The sequence below is a fragment of the Schistocerca piceifrons genome, chromosome 7 (assembly GCF_021461385.2).
Source record: "Schistocerca piceifrons isolate TAMUIC-IGC-003096 chromosome 7, iqSchPice1.1, whole genome shotgun sequence".
NCBI classification, from domain to species: domain Eukaryota; kingdom Metazoa; phylum Arthropoda; class Insecta; order Orthoptera; family Acrididae; genus Schistocerca; species Schistocerca piceifrons.
Window position 1 is genome coordinate 93926163 of NC_060144.1, and position 16017 is coordinate 93942179.

The window sequence follows — 16017 nt, forward strand, 5'->3', positions numbered from 1 at the left end:
CCTTAAAAGCCCTTGGTGGGATCTAACCCATAGCCTTCCCGTTGTTAGCATGACACACTAACTTAGTGAGCTTACTGCCCACGCAATACGGCCGCTTCACATCTCCAGCACCTGAGCCACCGTTTCATCTATCTTTATTAAGGCCTTACGATTCCTTTAAACACGTATGCGTTGCTGTTGAGGTTTTCTCGCTGTCGCTTGGAACCCAGAGCCACAGCACAACAACAACGGAAACGTCCGTAAGAAGAGCTAAACCTCGACGCGGGAAAAGTATGTTCCGCTATTTCTTTTCGACCGCTCGGTCTGTCACTGTCGTCTCTAGTAAAATCTGCTTCGCGTGTTTCTGCATAATTTACTTGTTCTGTAAGATCACGGGAGTATGTTAGTTTCAGAATGTTTAAAATGCATTGTCAGATGTGGGGTTCGAACCCACGCTCCCTTATGGGAACCAGAGCTTAAATCTGGCGCCTTAGACCGCTCGGCCAATCTGACGTGCGAGGCAAGAGCTCCAGAGACTTCCATCTCTAGCAATATCTCAAAGAACCTCACTGCGAAATCTGTTTCTTTTTTCGGTAGGATGGAATTATGTCAGTTTTAGAAAATTTAAGACGCTATGTCAGACGTGGCGTAGGAAATGCACCCTCCCCTTCGGGAACGAATGTGGCGCGTTGGACCGCTTTCTTCCGTCGTTTCTAGTTTGAACTGTAACTAGCAAAACTGTATTTAGTAATAGGAACATTTTCACATTGATGCAAAGAAAACTAGATATTAGCCAACGGCAAATAAGGCCGTTTCCTAGCAACAGCCACGCTGTGCATAACGCTCTCGTGGGAAGCCAATGAAATACTTCCTGTGAGGCTCAAACTGTCGACCTTCACTTTACAATACTTCGGCACTGCCCCGGTGGTACCGACGCATACATACTGAAGCGTCTTTGGATCGTCAGTGAGTACTTCATATTAGAAATTTCGTGTTCGCCCTGATGTGCATTAAAGGGCAGATTCTTCAGTAAAAGTTAGTTCTGCGCTCAGTTTCAGTATATGGCCCTAGCAGCACCAGGAAAACGGGTTCAGATGTGCTCGCCTTCCACTCGGCGTTGAGCGCCTACAGCGAGATTGCCTTCGGCCTCTGGCGCCAGGAGGGAAGGCGACACATCACGGAGCAAGCAGCGCGTAGCAGAAGGCGGTGGTGGTGTGTCGGTCAGCATGGTTGCTTCCCAAGTAGCTGATCCGGGTTCGAAGCCCGGACACCGCACGCAAGTTGTCTTCTTTACTCAGGAGAGTGTTTCCAACGCTCGCGATCGTCGAATTTCCAAACTGTCGTGCTACGAATGGTTTTCCTTCGCCCCTCGTCCAGCTCCGCGTAGGCTAGTGCGGATTGCGATTCACAGCATCGTGTGTCCCCATGTGTCGACTTGTCCCGACTTTGCTCGGCTGACGCGAAAGCTGACGCTTGCAAATGGGCGTATATGTAGAGGACAGGCGCTAGAAACGACTGGGAGAGACCGACTCGACAAACGCGCAACGGACCCTTTCATTTGACTGTGGCCGCAGGTTCGCGAATTTGGGTCCCGAGAGGCAAGAGAGGGGTCAGCGTGCTGGACCGTACCATTACCGCGCAGCAACACCGAAAACTAAGGGAAAAGGCAAAATTAAAGAATCCAACAGCACGTAGACTTCCTAGTTAGCCACCGAGCCGTGTACTAAGCACGCAAAAACGCTGCTTAACTTCGGTGATCGGACGAGAACCCGTGTCGTCAGCGTGGCACACAAGTCGGCGAGAACGTTTCCAGACGTGCGGACATCTTAGTCCTTGTACAGATCACTTGGGATTTGCCTGGCAGTCTCTCGCGCTGCCTTTTAGGGAAGCAATATGAAATAGCCCTTGGTGGGATCTAACCCATAGCCTTCCCGTTGTTAGCATGACACACTAACTTAGTGAGCTTACTGCCCACGCAATACGGCCGCTTCACATCTCCAGCACCTGAGCCACCGTTTCATCTATCTTTATTAAGGCCTTACGATTCCTTTAAACACGTATGCGTTGCTGTTGAGGTTTTCTCGCTGTCGCTTGGAACCCAGAGCCACAGCACAACAACAACGGAAACGTCCGTAAGAAGAGCTAAACCTCGACGCGGGAAAAGTATGTTCCGCTATTTCTTTTCGACCGCTCGGTCTGTCACTGTCGTCTCTAGTAAAATCTGCTTCGCGTGTTTCTGCATAATTTACTTGTTCTGTAAGATCACGGGAGTATGTTAGTTTCAGAATGTTTAAAATGCATTGTCAGATGTGGGGTTCGAACCCACGCTCCCTTATGGGAACCAGAGCTTAAATCTGGCGCCTTAGACCGCTCGGCCAATCTGACGTGCGAGGCAAGAGCTCCAGAGACTTCCATCTCTAGCAATATCTCAAAGAACCTCACTGCGAAATCTGTTTCTTTTTTCGGTAGGATGGAATTATGTCAGTTTTAGAAAATTTAAGACGCTATGTCAGACGTGGCGTAGGAAATGCACCCTCCCCTTCGGGAACGAATGTGGCGCGTTGGACCGCTTTCTTCCGTCGTTTCTAGTTTGAACTGTAACTAGCAAAACTGTATTTAGTAATAGGAACATTTTCACATTGATGCAAAGAAAACTAGATATTAGCCAACGGCAAATAAGGCCGTTTCCTAGCAACAGCCACGCTGTGCATAACGCTCTCGTGGGAAGCCAATGAAATACTTCCTGTGAGGCTCAAACTGTCGACCTTCACTTTACAATACTTCGGCACTGCCCCGGTGGTACCGACGCATACATACTGAAGCGTCTTTGGATCGTCAGTGAGTACTTCATATTAGAAATTTCGTGTTCGCCCTGATGTGCATTAAAGGGCAGATTCTTCAGTAAAAGTTAGTTCTGCGCTCAGTTTCAGTATATGGCCCTAGCAGCACCAGGAAAACGGGTTCAGATGTGCTCGCCTTCCACTCGGCGTTGAGCGCCTACAGCGAGATTGCCTTCGGCCTCTGGCGCCAGGAGGGAAGGCGACACATCACGGAGCAAGCAGCGCGTAGCAGAAGGCGGTGGTGGTGTGTCGGTCAGCATGGTTGCTTCCCAAGTAGCTGATCCGGGTTCGAAGCCCGGACACCGCACGCAAGTTGTCTTCTTTACTCAGGAGAGTGTTTCCAACGCTCGCGATCGTCGAATTTCCAAACTGTCGTGTTACGAATGGTTTTCCTTCGCCCCTCGTCCAGCTCCGCGTAGGCTAGTGCGGATTGCGATTCACAGCATCGTGTGTCCCCATGTGTCGACTTGTCCCGACTTTGCTCGGCTGACGCGAAAGCTGACGCTTGCAAATGGGCGTATATGTAGAGGACAGGCGCTAGAAACGACTGGGAGAGACCGACTCGACAAACGCGCAACGGACCCTTTCATTTGACTGTGGCCGCAGGTTCGCGAATTTGGGTCCCGAGAGGCAAGAGAGGGGTCAGCGTGCTGGACCGTACCATTACCGCGCAGCAACACCGAAAACTAAGGGAAAAGGCAAAATTAAAGAATCCAACAGCACGTAGACTTCCTAGTTAGCCACCGAGCCGTGTACTAAGCACGCAAAAACGCTGCTTAACTTCGGTGATCGGACGAGAACCCGTGTCGTCAGCGTGGCACACAAGTCGGCGAGAACGTTTCCAGACGTGCGGACATCTTAGTCCTTGTACAGATCACTTGGGATTTGCCTGGCAGTCTCTCGCGCTGCCTTTTAGGGAAGCAATATGAAATAGCCCTTGGTGGGATCTAACCCATAGCCTTCCCGTTGTTAGCATGACACACTAACTTAGTGAGCTTACTGCCCACGCAATACGGCCGCTTCACATCTCCAGCACCTGAGCCACCGTTTCATCTATCTTTATTAAGGCCTTACGATTCCTTTAAACACGTATGCGTTGCTGTTGAGGTTTTCTCGCTGTCGCTTGGAACCCAGAGCCACAGCACAACAACAACGGAAACGTCCGTAAGAAGAGCTAAACCTCGACGCGGGAAAAGTATGTTCCGCTATTTCTTTTCGACCGCTCGGTCTGTCACTGTCGTCTCTAGTAAAATCTGCTTCGCGTGTTTCTGCATAATTTACTTGTTCTGTAAGATCACGGGAGTATGTTAGTTTCAGAATGTTTAAAATGCATTGTCAGATGTGGGGTTCGAACCCACGCTCCCTTATGGGAACCAGAGCTTAAATCTGGCGCCTTAGACCGCTCGGCCAATCTGACGTGCGAGGCAAGAGCTCCAGAGACTTCCATCTCTAGCAATATCTCAAAGAACCTCACTGCGAAATCTGTTTCTTTTTTCGGTAGGATGGAATTATGTCAGTTTTAGAAAATTTAAGACGCTATGTCAGACGTGGCGTAGGAAATGCACCCTCCCCTTCGGGAACGAATGTGGCGCGTTGGACCGCTTTCTTCCGTCGTTTCTAGTTTGAACTGTAACTAGCAAAACTGTATTTAGTAATAGGAACATTTTCACATTGATGCAAAGAAAACTAGATATTAGCCAACGGCAAATAAGGCCGTTTCCTAGCAACAGCCACGCTGTGCATAACGCTCTCGTGGGAAGCCAATGAAATACTTCGTGTGAGGCTCAAACTGTCGACCTTCACTTTACAATACTTCGGCACTGCCCCGGTGGTACCGACGCATACATACTGAAGCGTCTTTGGATCGTCAGTGAGTACTTCATATTAGAAATTTCGTGTTCGCCCTGATGTGCATTAAAGGGCAGATTCTTCAGTAAAAGTTAGTTCTGCGCTCAGTTTCAGTATATGGCCCTAGCAGCACCAGGAAAACGGGTTCAGATGTGCTCGCCTTCCACTCGGCGTTGAGCGCCTACAGCGAGATTGCCTTCGGCCTCTGGCGCCAGGAGGGAAGGCGACACATCACGGAGCAAGCAGCGCGTAGCAGAAGGCGGTGGTGGTGTGTCGGTCAGCATGATTGCTTCCCAAGTAGCTGATCCGGGTTCGAAGCCCGGACACCGCACGCAAGTTGTCTTCTTTACTCAGGAGAGTGTTTCCAACGCTCGCGATCGTCGAATTTCCAAACTGTCGTGTTACGAATGGTTTTCCTTCGCCCCTCGTCCAGCTCCGCGTAGGCTAGTGCGGATTGCGATTCACAGCATCGTGTGTCCCCATGTGTCGACTTGTCCCGACTTTGCTCGGCTGACGCGAAAGCTGACGCTTGCAAATGGGCGTATATGTAGAGGACAGGCGCTAGAAACGACTGGGAGAGACCGACTCGACAAACGCGCAACGGACCCTTTCATTTGACTGTGGCCGTAGGTTCGCGAATTTGGGTCCCGAGAGGCAAGAGAGGGGTCAGCGTGCTGGACCGTATCATTACCGCGCAGCAACACCGAAAACTAAGGGAAAAGGCAAAATTAAAGAATCCAACAGCACGTAGACTTCCTAGTTAGCCACCGAGCCGTGTACTAAGCACGCAAAAACGCTGCTTAACTTCGGTGATCGGACGAGAACCCGTGTCGTCAGCGTGGCACACAAGTCGGCGAGAACGTTTCCAGACGTGCGGACATCTTAGTCCTTGTACAGATCACTTGGGATTTGCCTGGCAGTCTCTCGCGCTGCCTTTTAGGGAAGCAATATGAAATAGCCCTTGGTGGGATCTAACCCATAGCCTTCCCGTTGTTAGCATGACACACTAACTTAGTGAGCTTACTGCCCACGCAATACGGCCGCTTCACATCTCCAGCACCTGAGCCACCGTTTCATCTATCTTTATTAAGGCCTTACGATTCCTTTAAACACGTATGCGTTGCTGTTGAGGTTTTCTCGCTGTCGCTTGGAACCCAGAGCCACAGCACAACAACAACGGAAACGTCCGTAAGAAGAGCTAAACCTCGACGCGGGAAAAGTATGTTCCGCTATTTCTTTTCGACCGCTCGGTCTGTCACTGTCGTCTCTAGTAAAATCTGCTTCGCGTGTTTCTGCATAATTTACTTGTTCTGTAAGATCACGGGAGTATGTTAGTTTCAGAATGTTTAAAATGCATTGTCAGATGTGGGGTTCGAACCCACGCTCCCTTATGGGAACCAGAGCTTAAATCTGGCGCCTTAGACCGCTCGGCCAATCTGACGTGCGAGGCAAGAGCTCCAGAGACTTCCATCTCTAGCAATATCTCAAAGAACCTCACTGCGAAATCTGTTTCTTTTTTCGGTAGGATGGAATTATGTCAGTTTTAGAAAATTTAAGACGCTATGTCAGACGTGGCGTAGGAAATGCACCCTCCCCTTCGGGAACGAATGTGGCGCGTTGGACCGCTTTCTTCCGTCGTTTCTAGTTTGAACTGTAACTAGCAAAACTGTATTTAGTAATAGGAACATTTTCACATTGATGCAAAGAAAACTAGATATTAGCCAACGGCAAATAAGGCCGTTTCCTAGCAACAGCCACGCTGTGCATAACGCTCTCGTGGGAAGCCAATGAAATACTTCGTGTGAGGCTCAAACTGTCGACCTTCACTTTACAATACTTCGGCACTGCCCCGGTGGTACCGACGCATACATACTGAAGCGTCTTTGGATCGTCAGTGAGTACTTCATATTAGAAATTTCGTGTTCGCCCTGATGTGCATTAAAGGGCAGATTCTTCAGTAAAAGTTAGTTCTGCGCTCAGTTTCAGTATATGGCCCTAGCAGCACCAGGAAAACGGGTTCAGATGTGCTCGCCTTCCACTCGGCGTTGAGCGCCTACAGCGAGATTGCCTTCGGCCTCTGGCGCCAGGAGGGAAGGCGACACATCACGGAGCAAGCAGCGCGTAGCAGAAGGCGGTGGTGGTGTGTCGGTCAGCATGATTGCTTCCCAAGTAGCTGATCCGGGTTCGAAGCCCGGACACCGCACGCAAGTTGTCTTCTTTACTCAGGAGAGTGTTTCCAACGCTCGCGATCGTCGAATTTCCAAACTGTCGTGTTACGAATGGTTTTCCTTCGCCCCTCGTCCAGCTCCGCGTAGGCTAGTGCGGATTGCGATTCACAGCATCGTGTGTCCCCATGTGTCGACTTGTCCCGACTTTGCTCGGCTGACGCGAAAGCTGACGCTTGCAAATGGGCGTATATGTAGAGGACAGGCGCTAGAAACGACTGGGAGAGACCGACTCGACAAACGCGCAACGGACCCTTTCATTTGACTGTGGCCGTAGGTTCGCGAATTTGGGTCCCGAGAGGCAAGAGAGGGGTCAGCGTGCTGGACCGTATCATTACCGCGCAGCAACACCGAAAACTAAGGGAAAAGGCAAAATTAAAGAATCCAACAGCACGTAGACTTCCTAGTTAGCCACCGAGCCGTGTACTAAGCACGCAAAAACGCTGCTTAACTTCGGTGATCGGACGAGAACCCGTGTCGTCAGCGTGGCACACAAGTCGGCGAGAACGTTTCCAGACGTGCGGACATCTTAGTCCTTGTACAGATCACTTGGGATTTGCCTGGCAGTCTCTCGCGCTGCCTTTTAGGGAAGCAATATGAAATAGCCCTTGGTGGGATCTAACCCATAGCCTTCCCGTTGTTAGCATGACACACTAACTTAGTGAGCTTACTGCCCACGCAATACGGCCGCTTCACATCTCCAGCACCTGAGCCACCGTTTCATCTATCTTTATTAAGGCCTTACGATTCCTTTAAACACGTATGCGTTGCTGTTGAGGTTTTCTCGCTGTCGCTTGGAACCCAGAGCCACAGCACAACAACAACGGAAACGTCCGTAAGAAGAGCTAAACCTCGACGCGGGAAAAGTATGTTCCGCTATTTCTTTTCGACCGCTCGGTCTGTCACTGTCGTCTCTAGTAAAATCTGCTTCGCGTGTTTCTGCATAATTTACTTGTTCTGTAAGATCACGGGAGTATGTTAGTTTCAGAATGTTTAAAATGCATTGTCAGATGTGGGGTTCGAACCCACGCTCCCTTATGGGAACCAGAGCTTAAATCTGGCGCCTTAGACCGCTCGGCCAATCTGACGTGCGAGGCAAGAGCTCCAGAGACTTCCATCTCTAGCAATATCTCAAAGAACCTCACTGCGAAATCTGTTTCTTTTTTCGGTAGGATGGAATTATGTCAGTTTTAGAAAATTTAAGACGCTATGTCAGACGTGGCGTAGGAAATGCACCCTCCCCTTCGGGAACGAATGTGGCGCGTTGGACCGCTTTCTTCCGTCGTTTCTAGTTTGAACTGTAACTAGCAAAACTGTATTTAGTAATAGGAACATTTTCACATTGATGCAAAGAAAACTAGATATTAGCCAACGGCAAATAAGGCCGTTTCCTAGCAACAGCCACGCTGTGCATAACGCTCTCGTGGGAAGCCAATGAAATACTTCCTGTGAGGCTCAAACTGTCGACCTTCACTTTACAATACTTCGGCACTGCCCCGGTGGTACCGACGCATACATACTGAAGCGTCTTTGGATCGTCAGTGAGTACTTCATATTAGAAATTTCGTGTTCGCCCTGATGTGCATTAAAGGGCAGATTCTTCAGTAAAAGTTAGTTCTGCGCTCAGTTTCAGTATATGGCCCTAGCAGCACCAGGAAAACGGGTTCAGATGTGCTCGCCTTCCACTCGGCGTTGAGCGCCTACAGCGAGATTGCCTTCGGCCTCTGGCGCCAGGAGGGAAGGCGACACATCACGGAGCAAGCAGCGCGTAGCAGAAGGCGGTGGTGGTGTGTCGGTCAGCATGGTTGCTTCCCAAGTAGCTGATCCGGGTTCGAAGCCCGGACACCGCACGCAAGTTGTCTTCTTTACTCAGGAGAGTGTTTCCAACGCTCGCGATCGTCGAATTTCCAAACTGTCGTGTTACGAATGGTTTTCCTTCGCCCCTCGTCCAGCTCCGCGTAGGCTAGTGCGGATTGCGATTCACAGCATCGTGTGTCCCCATGTGTCGACTTGTCCCGACTTTGCTCGGCTGACGCGAAAGCTGACGCTTGCAAATGGGCGTATATGTAGAGGACAGGCGCTAGAAACGACTGGGAGAGACCGACTCGACAAACGCGCAACGGACCCTTTCATTTGACTGTGGCCGCAGGTTCGCGAATTTGGGTCCCGAGAGGCAAGAGAGGGGTCAGCGTGCTGGACCGTACCATTACCGCGCAGCAACACCGAAAACTAAGGGAAAAGGCAAAATTAAAGAATCCAACAGCACGTAGACTTCCTAGTTAGCCACCGAGCCGTGTACTAAGCACGCAAAAACGCTGCTTAACTTCGGTGATCGGACGAGAACCCGTGTCGTCAGCGTGGCACACAAGTCGGCGAGAACGTTTCCAGACGTGCGGACATCTTAGTCCTTGTACAGATCACTTGGGATTTGCCTGGCAGTCTCTCGCGCTGCCTTTTAGGGAAGCAATATGAAATAGCCCTTGGTGGGATCTAACCCATAGCCTTCCCGTTGTTAGCATGACACACTAACTTAGTGAGCTTACTGCCCACGCAATACGGCCGCTTCACATCTCCAGCACCTGAGCCACCGTTTCATCTATCTTTATTAAGGCCTTACGATTCCTTTAAACACGTATGCGTTGCTGTTGAGGTTTTCTCGCTGTCGCTTGGAACCCAGAGCCACAGCACAACAACAACGGAAACGTCCGTAAGAAGAGCTAAACCTCGACGCGGGAAAAGTATGTTCCGCTATTTCTTTTCGACCGCTCGGTCTGTCACTGTCGTCTCTAGTAAAATCTGCTTCGCGTGTTTCTGCATAATTTACTTGTTCTGTAAGATCACGGGAGTATGTTAGTTTCAGAATGTTTAAAATGCATTGTCAGATGTGGGGTTCGAACCCACGCTCCCTTATGGGAACCAGAGCTTAAATCTGGCGCCTTAGACCGCTCGGCCAATCTGACGTGCGAGGCAAGAGCTCCAGAGACTTCCATCTCTAGCAATATCTCAAAGAACCTCACTGCGAAATCTGTTTCTTTTTTCGGTAGGATGGAATTATGTCAGTTTTAGAAAATTTAAGACGCTATGTCAGACGTGGCGTAGGAAATGCACCCTCCCCTTCGGGAACGAATGTGGCGCGTTGGACCGCTTTCTTCCGTCGTTTCTAGTTTGAACTGTAACTAGCAAAACTGTATTTAGTAATAGGAACATTTTCACATTGATGCAAAGAAAACTAGATATTAGCCAACGGCAAATAAGGCCGTTTCCTAGCAACAGCCACGCTGTGCATAACGCTCTCGTGGGAAGCCAATGAAATACTTCGTGTGAGGCTCAAACTGTCGACCTTCACTTTACAATACTTCGGCACTGCCCCGGTGGTACCGACGCATACATACTGAAGCGTCTTTGGATCGTCAGTGAGTACTTCATATTAGAAATTTCGTGTTCGCCCTGATGTGCATTAAAGGGCAGATTCTTCAGTAAAAGTTAGTTCTGCGCTCAGTTTCAGTATATGGCCCTAGCAGCACCAGGAAAACGGGTTCAGATGTGCTCGCCTTCCACTCGGCGTTGAGCGCCTACAGCGAGATTGCCTTCGGCCTCTGGCGCCAGGAGGGAAGGCGACACATCACGGAGCAAGCAGCGCGTAGCAGAAGGCGGTGGTGGTGTGTCGGTCAGCATGATTGCTTCCCAAGTAGCTGATCCGGGTTCGAAGCCCGGACACCGCACGCAAGTTGTCTTCTTTACTCAGGAGAGTGTTTCCAACGCTCGCGATCGTCGAATTTCCAAACTGTCGTGTTACGAATGGTTTTCCTTCGCCCCTCGTCCAGCTCCGCGTAGGCTAGTGCGGATTGCGATTCACAGCATCGTGTGTCCCCATGTGTCGACTTGTCCCGACTTTGCTCGGCTGACGCGAAAGCTGACGCTTGCAAATGGGCGTATATGTAGAGGACAGGCGCTAGAAACGACTGGGAGAGACCGACTCGACAAACGCGCAACGGACCCTTTCATTTGACTGTGGCCGTAGGTTCGCGAATTTGGGTCCCGAGAGGCAAGAGAGGGGTCAGCGTGCTGGACCGTATCATTACCGCGCAGCAACACCGAAAACTAAGGGAAAAGGCAAAATTAAAGAATCCAACAGCACGTAGACTTCCTAGTTAGCCACCGAGCCGTGTACTAAGCACGCAAAAACGCTGCTTAACTTCGGTGATCGGACGAGAACCCGTGTCGTCAGCGTGGCACACAAGTCGGCGAGAACGTTTCCAGACGTGCGGACATCTTAGTCCTTGTACAGATCACTTGGGATTTGCCTGGCAGTCTCTCGCGCTGCCTTTTAGGGAAGCAATATGAAATAGCCCTTGGTGGGATCTAACCCATAGCCTTCCCGTTGTTAGCATGACACACTAACTTAGTGAGCTTACTGCCCACGCAATACGGCCGCTTCACATCTCCAGCACCTGAGCCACCGTTTCATCTATCTTTATTAAGGCCTTACGATTCCTTTAAACACGTATGCGTTGCTGTTGAGGTTTTCTCGCTGTCGCTTGGAACCCAGAGCCACAGCACAACAACAACGGAAACGTCCGTAAGAAGAGCTAAACCTCGACGCGGGAAAAGTATGTTCCGCTATTTCTTTTCGACCGCTCGGTCTGTCACTGTCGTCTCTAGTAAAATCTGCTTCGCGTGTTTCTGCATAATTTACTTGTTCTGTAAGATCACGGGAGTATGTTAGTTTCAGAATGTTTAAAATGCATTGTCAGATGTGGGGTTCGAACCCACGCTCCCTTATGGGAACCAGAGCTTAAATCTGGCGCCTTAGACCGCTCGGCCAATCTGACGTGCGAGGCAAGAGCTCCAGAGACTTCCATCTCTAGCAATATCTCAAAGAACCTCACTGCGAAATCTGTTTCTTTTTTCGGTAGGATGGAATTATGTCAGTTTTAGAAAATTTAAGACGCTATGTCAGACGTGGCGTAGGAAATGCACCCTCCCCTTCGGGAACGAATGTGGCGCGTTGGACCGCTTTCTTCCGTCGTTTCTAGTTTGAACTGTAACTAGCAAAACTGTATTTAGTAATAGGAACATTTTCACATTGATGCAAAGAAAACTAGATATTAGCCAACGGCAAATAAGGCCGTTTCCTAGCAACAGCCACGCTGTGCATAACGCTCTCGTGGGAAGCCAATGAAATACTTCCTGTGAGGCTCAAACTGTCGACCTTCACTTTACAATACTTCGGCACTGCCCCGGTGGTACCGACGCATACATACTGAAGCGTCTTTGGATCGTCAGTGAGTACTTCATATTAGAAATTTCGTGTTCGCCCTGATGTGCATTAAAGGGCAGATTCTTCAGTAAAAGTTAGTTCTGCGCTCAGTTTCAGTATATGGCCCTAGCAGCACCAGGAAAACGGGTTCAGATGTGCTCGCCTTCCACTCGGCGTTGAGCGCCTACAGCGAGATTGCCTTCGGCCTCTGGCGCCAGGAGGGAAGGCGACACATCACGGAGCAAGCAGCGCGTAGCAGAAGGCGGTGGTGGTGTGTCGGTCAGCATGGTTGCTTCCCAAGTAGCTGATCCGGGTTCGAAGCCCGGACACCGCACGCAAGTTGTCTTCTTTACTCAGGAGAGTGTTTCCAACGCTCGCGATCGTCGAATTTCCAAACTGTCGTGTTACGAATGGTTTTCCTTCGCCCCTCGTCCAGCTCCGCGTAGGCTAGTGCGGATTGCGATTCACAGCATCGTGTGTCCCCATGTGTCGACTTGTCCCGACTTTGCTCGGCTGACGCGAAAGCTGACGCTTGCAAATGGGCGTATATGTAGAGGACAGGCGCTAGAAACGACTGGGAGAGACCGACTCGACAAACGCGCAACGGACCCTTTCATTTGACTGTGGCCGCAGGTTCGCGAATTTGGGTCCCGAGAGGCAAGAGAGGGGTCAGCGTGCTGGACCGTATCATTACCGCGCAGCAACACCGAAAACTAAGGGAAAAGGCAAAATTAAAGAATCCAACAGCACGTAGACTTCCTAGTTAGCCACCGAGCCGTGTACTAAGCACGCAAAAACGCTGCTTAACTTCGGTGATCGGACGAGAACCCGTGTCGTCAGCGTGGCACACAAGTCGGCGAGAACGTTTCCAGACGTGCGGACATCTTAGTCCTTGTACAGATCACTTGGGATTTGCCTGGCAGTCTCTCGCGCTGCCTTTTAGGGAAGCAATATGAAATAGCCCTTGGTGGGATCTAACCCATAGCCTTCCCGTTGTTAGCATGACACACTAACTTAGTGAGCTTACTGCCCACGCAATACGGCCGCTTCACATCTCCAGCACCTGAGCCACCGTTTCATCTATCTTTATTAAGGCCTTACGATTCCTTTAAACACGTATGCGTTGCTGTTGAGGTTTTCTCGCTGTCGCTTGGAACCCAGAGCCACAGCACAACAACAACGGAAACGTCCGTAAGAAGAGCTAAACCTCGACGCGGGAAAAGTATGTTCCGCTATTTCTTTTCGACCGCTCGGTCTGTCACTGTCGTCTCTAGTAAAATCTGCTTCGCGTGTTTCTGCATAATTTACTTGTTCTGTAAGATCACGGGAGTATGTTAGTTTCAGAATGTTTAAAATGCATTGTCAGATGTGGGGTTCGAACCCACGCTCCCTTATGGGAACCAGAGCTTAAATCTGGCGCCTTAGACCGCTCGGCCAATCTGACGTGCGAGGCAAGAGCTCCAGAGACTTCCATCTCTAGCAATATCTCAAAGAACCTCACTGCGAAATCTGTTTCTTTTTTCGGTAGGATGGAATTATGTCAGTTTTAGAAAATTTAAGACGCTATGTCAGACGTGGCGTAGGAAATGCACCCTCCCCTTCGGGAACGAATGTGGCGCGTTGGACCGCTTTCTTCCGTCGTTTCTAGTTTGAACTGTAACTAGCAAAACTGTATTTAGTAATAGGAACATTTTCACATTGATGCAAAGAAAACTAGATATTAGCCAACGGCAAATAAGGCCGTTTCCTAGCAACAGCCACGCTGTGCATAACGCTCTCGTGGGAAGCCAATGAAATACTTCGTGTGAGGCTCAAACTGTCGACCTTCACTTTACAATACTTCGGCACTGCCCCGGTGGTACCGACGCATACATACTGAAGCGTCTTTGGATCGTCAGTGAGTACTTCATATTAGAAATTTCGTGTTCGCCCTGATGTGCATTAAAGGGCAGATTCTTCAGTAAAAGTTAGTTCTGCGCTCAGTTTCAGTATATGGCCCTAGCAGCACCAGGAAAACGGGTTCAGATGTGCTCGCCTTCCACTCGGCGTTGAGCGCCTACAGCGAGATTGCCTTCGGCCTCTGGCGCCAGGAGGGAAGGCGACACATCACGGAGCAAGCAGCGCGTAGCAGAAGGCGGTGGTGGTGTGTCGGTCAGCATGGTTGCTTCCCAAGTAGCTGATCCGGGTTCGAAGCCCGGACACCGCACGCAAGTTGTCTTCTTTACTCAGGAGAGTGTTTCCAACGCTCGCGATCGTCGAATTTCCAAACTGTCGTGTTACGAATGGTTTTCCTTCGCCCCTCGTCCAGCTCCGCGTAGGCTAGTGCGGATTGCGATTCACAGCATCGTGTGTCCCCATGTGTCGACTTGTCCCGACTTTGCTCGGCTGACGCGAAAGCTGACGCTTGCAAATGGGCGTATATGTAGAGGACAGGCGCTAGAAACGACTGGGAGAGACCGACTCGACAAACGCGCAACGGACCCTTTCATTTGACTGTGGCCGCAGGTTCGCGAATTTGGGTCCCGAGAGGCAAGAGAGGGGTCAGCGTGCTGGACCGTATCATTACCGCGCAGCAACACCGAAAACTAAGGGAAAAGGCAAAATTAAAGAATCCAACAGCACGTAGACTTCCTAGTTAGCCACCGAGCCGTGTACTAAGCACGCAAAAACGCTGCTTAACTTCGGTGATCGGACGAGAACCCGTGTCGTCAGCGTGGCACACAAGTCGGCGAGAACGTTTCCAGACGTGCGGACATCTTAGTCCTTGTACAGATCACTTGGGATTTGCCTGGCAGTCTCTCGCGCTGCCTTTTAGGGAAGCAATATGAAATAGCCCTTGGTGGGATCTAACCCATAGCCTTCCCGTTGTTAGCATGACACACTAACTTAGTGAGCTTACTGCCCACGCAATACGGCCGCTTCACATCTCCAGCACCTGAGCCACCGTTTCATCTATCTTTATTAAGGCCTTACGATTCCTTTAAACACGTATGCGTTGCTGTTGAGGTTTTCTCGCTGTCGCTTGGAACCCAGAGCCACAGCACAACAACAACGGAAACGTCCGTAAGAAGAGCTAAACCTCGACGCGGGAAAAGTATGTTCCGCTATTTCTTTTCGACCGCTCGGTCTGTCACTGTCGTCTCTAGTAAAATCTGCTTCGCGTGTTTCTGCATAATTTACTTGTTCTGTAAGATCACGGGAGTATGTTAGTTTCAGAATGTTTAAAATGCATTGTCAGATGTGGGGTTCGAACCCACGCTCCCTTATGGGAACCAGAGCTTAAATCTGGCGCCTTAGACCGCTCGGCCAATCTGACGTGCGAGGCAAGAGCTCCAGAGACTTCCATCTCTAGCAATATCTCAAAGAACCTCACTGCGAAATCTGTTTCTTTTTTCGGTAGGATGGAATTATGTCAGTTTTAGAAAATTTAAGACGCTATGTCAGACGTGGCGTAGGAAATGCACCCTCCCCTTCGGGAACGAATGTGGCGCGTTGGACCGCTTTCTTCCGTCGTTTCTAGTTTGAACTGTAACTAGCAAAACTGTATTTAGTAATAGGAACATTTTCACATTGATGCAAAGAAAACTAGATATTAGCCAACGGCAAATAAGGCCGTTTCCTAGCAACAGCCACGCTGTGCATAACGCTCTCGTGGGAAGCCAATGAAATACTTCCTGTGAGGCTCAAACTGTCGACCTTCACTTTACAATACTTCGGCACTGCCCCGGTGGTACCGACGCATACATACTGAAGCGTCTTTGGATCGTCAGTGAGTACTTCATATTAGAAATTTCGTGTTCGCCCTGATGTGCATTAAAGGGCAGATTCTTCAGTAAAAGTTAGTTCTGCGCTCAGTTTCAGTATA

The 16017-nt window shown here is 50.0% G+C and overlaps 9 non-coding genes across 9 annotated transcripts; all 9 read right to left on the reverse strand.

Annotated features, from left to right (window-relative positions):
* Nucleotides 1-408: 408 nt before the first annotated feature.
* On the reverse strand, nucleotides 409-492 carry Trnal-uaa. The gene has a single exon. It is a non-coding gene; the product is annotated as a tRNA-Leu (tRNA).
* Nucleotides 493-2280: 1788 nt separating this feature from the next.
* Trnal-uaa lies at nucleotides 2281-2364 on the reverse strand. Its single transcript has one exon. It is a non-coding gene; the product is annotated as a tRNA-Leu (tRNA).
* Nucleotides 2365-4152: 1788 nt separating this feature from the next.
* On the reverse strand, nucleotides 4153-4236 carry Trnal-uaa. Its single transcript has one exon. It is a non-coding gene; the product is annotated as a tRNA-Leu (tRNA).
* Nucleotides 4237-6024: 1788 nt separating this feature from the next.
* Trnal-uaa lies at nucleotides 6025-6108 on the reverse strand. The gene has a single exon. It is a non-coding gene; the product is annotated as a tRNA-Leu (tRNA).
* Nucleotides 6109-7896: 1788 nt separating this feature from the next.
* Nucleotides 7897-7980, reverse strand: Trnal-uaa. Its single transcript has one exon. It is a non-coding gene; the product is annotated as a tRNA-Leu (tRNA).
* Nucleotides 7981-9768: 1788 nt separating this feature from the next.
* Nucleotides 9769-9852, reverse strand: Trnal-uaa. The gene has a single exon. It is a non-coding gene; the product is annotated as a tRNA-Leu (tRNA).
* Nucleotides 9853-11640: 1788 nt separating this feature from the next.
* Trnal-uaa lies at nucleotides 11641-11724 on the reverse strand. The gene has a single exon. It is a non-coding gene; the product is annotated as a tRNA-Leu (tRNA).
* Nucleotides 11725-13512: 1788 nt separating this feature from the next.
* Nucleotides 13513-13596, reverse strand: Trnal-uaa. The gene has a single exon. It is a non-coding gene; the product is annotated as a tRNA-Leu (tRNA).
* A 1788-nt stretch (nucleotides 13597-15384) lies between these two features.
* On the reverse strand, nucleotides 15385-15468 carry Trnal-uaa. Its single transcript has one exon. It is a non-coding gene; the product is annotated as a tRNA-Leu (tRNA).
* Nucleotides 15469-16017: the final 549 nt, after the last annotated feature.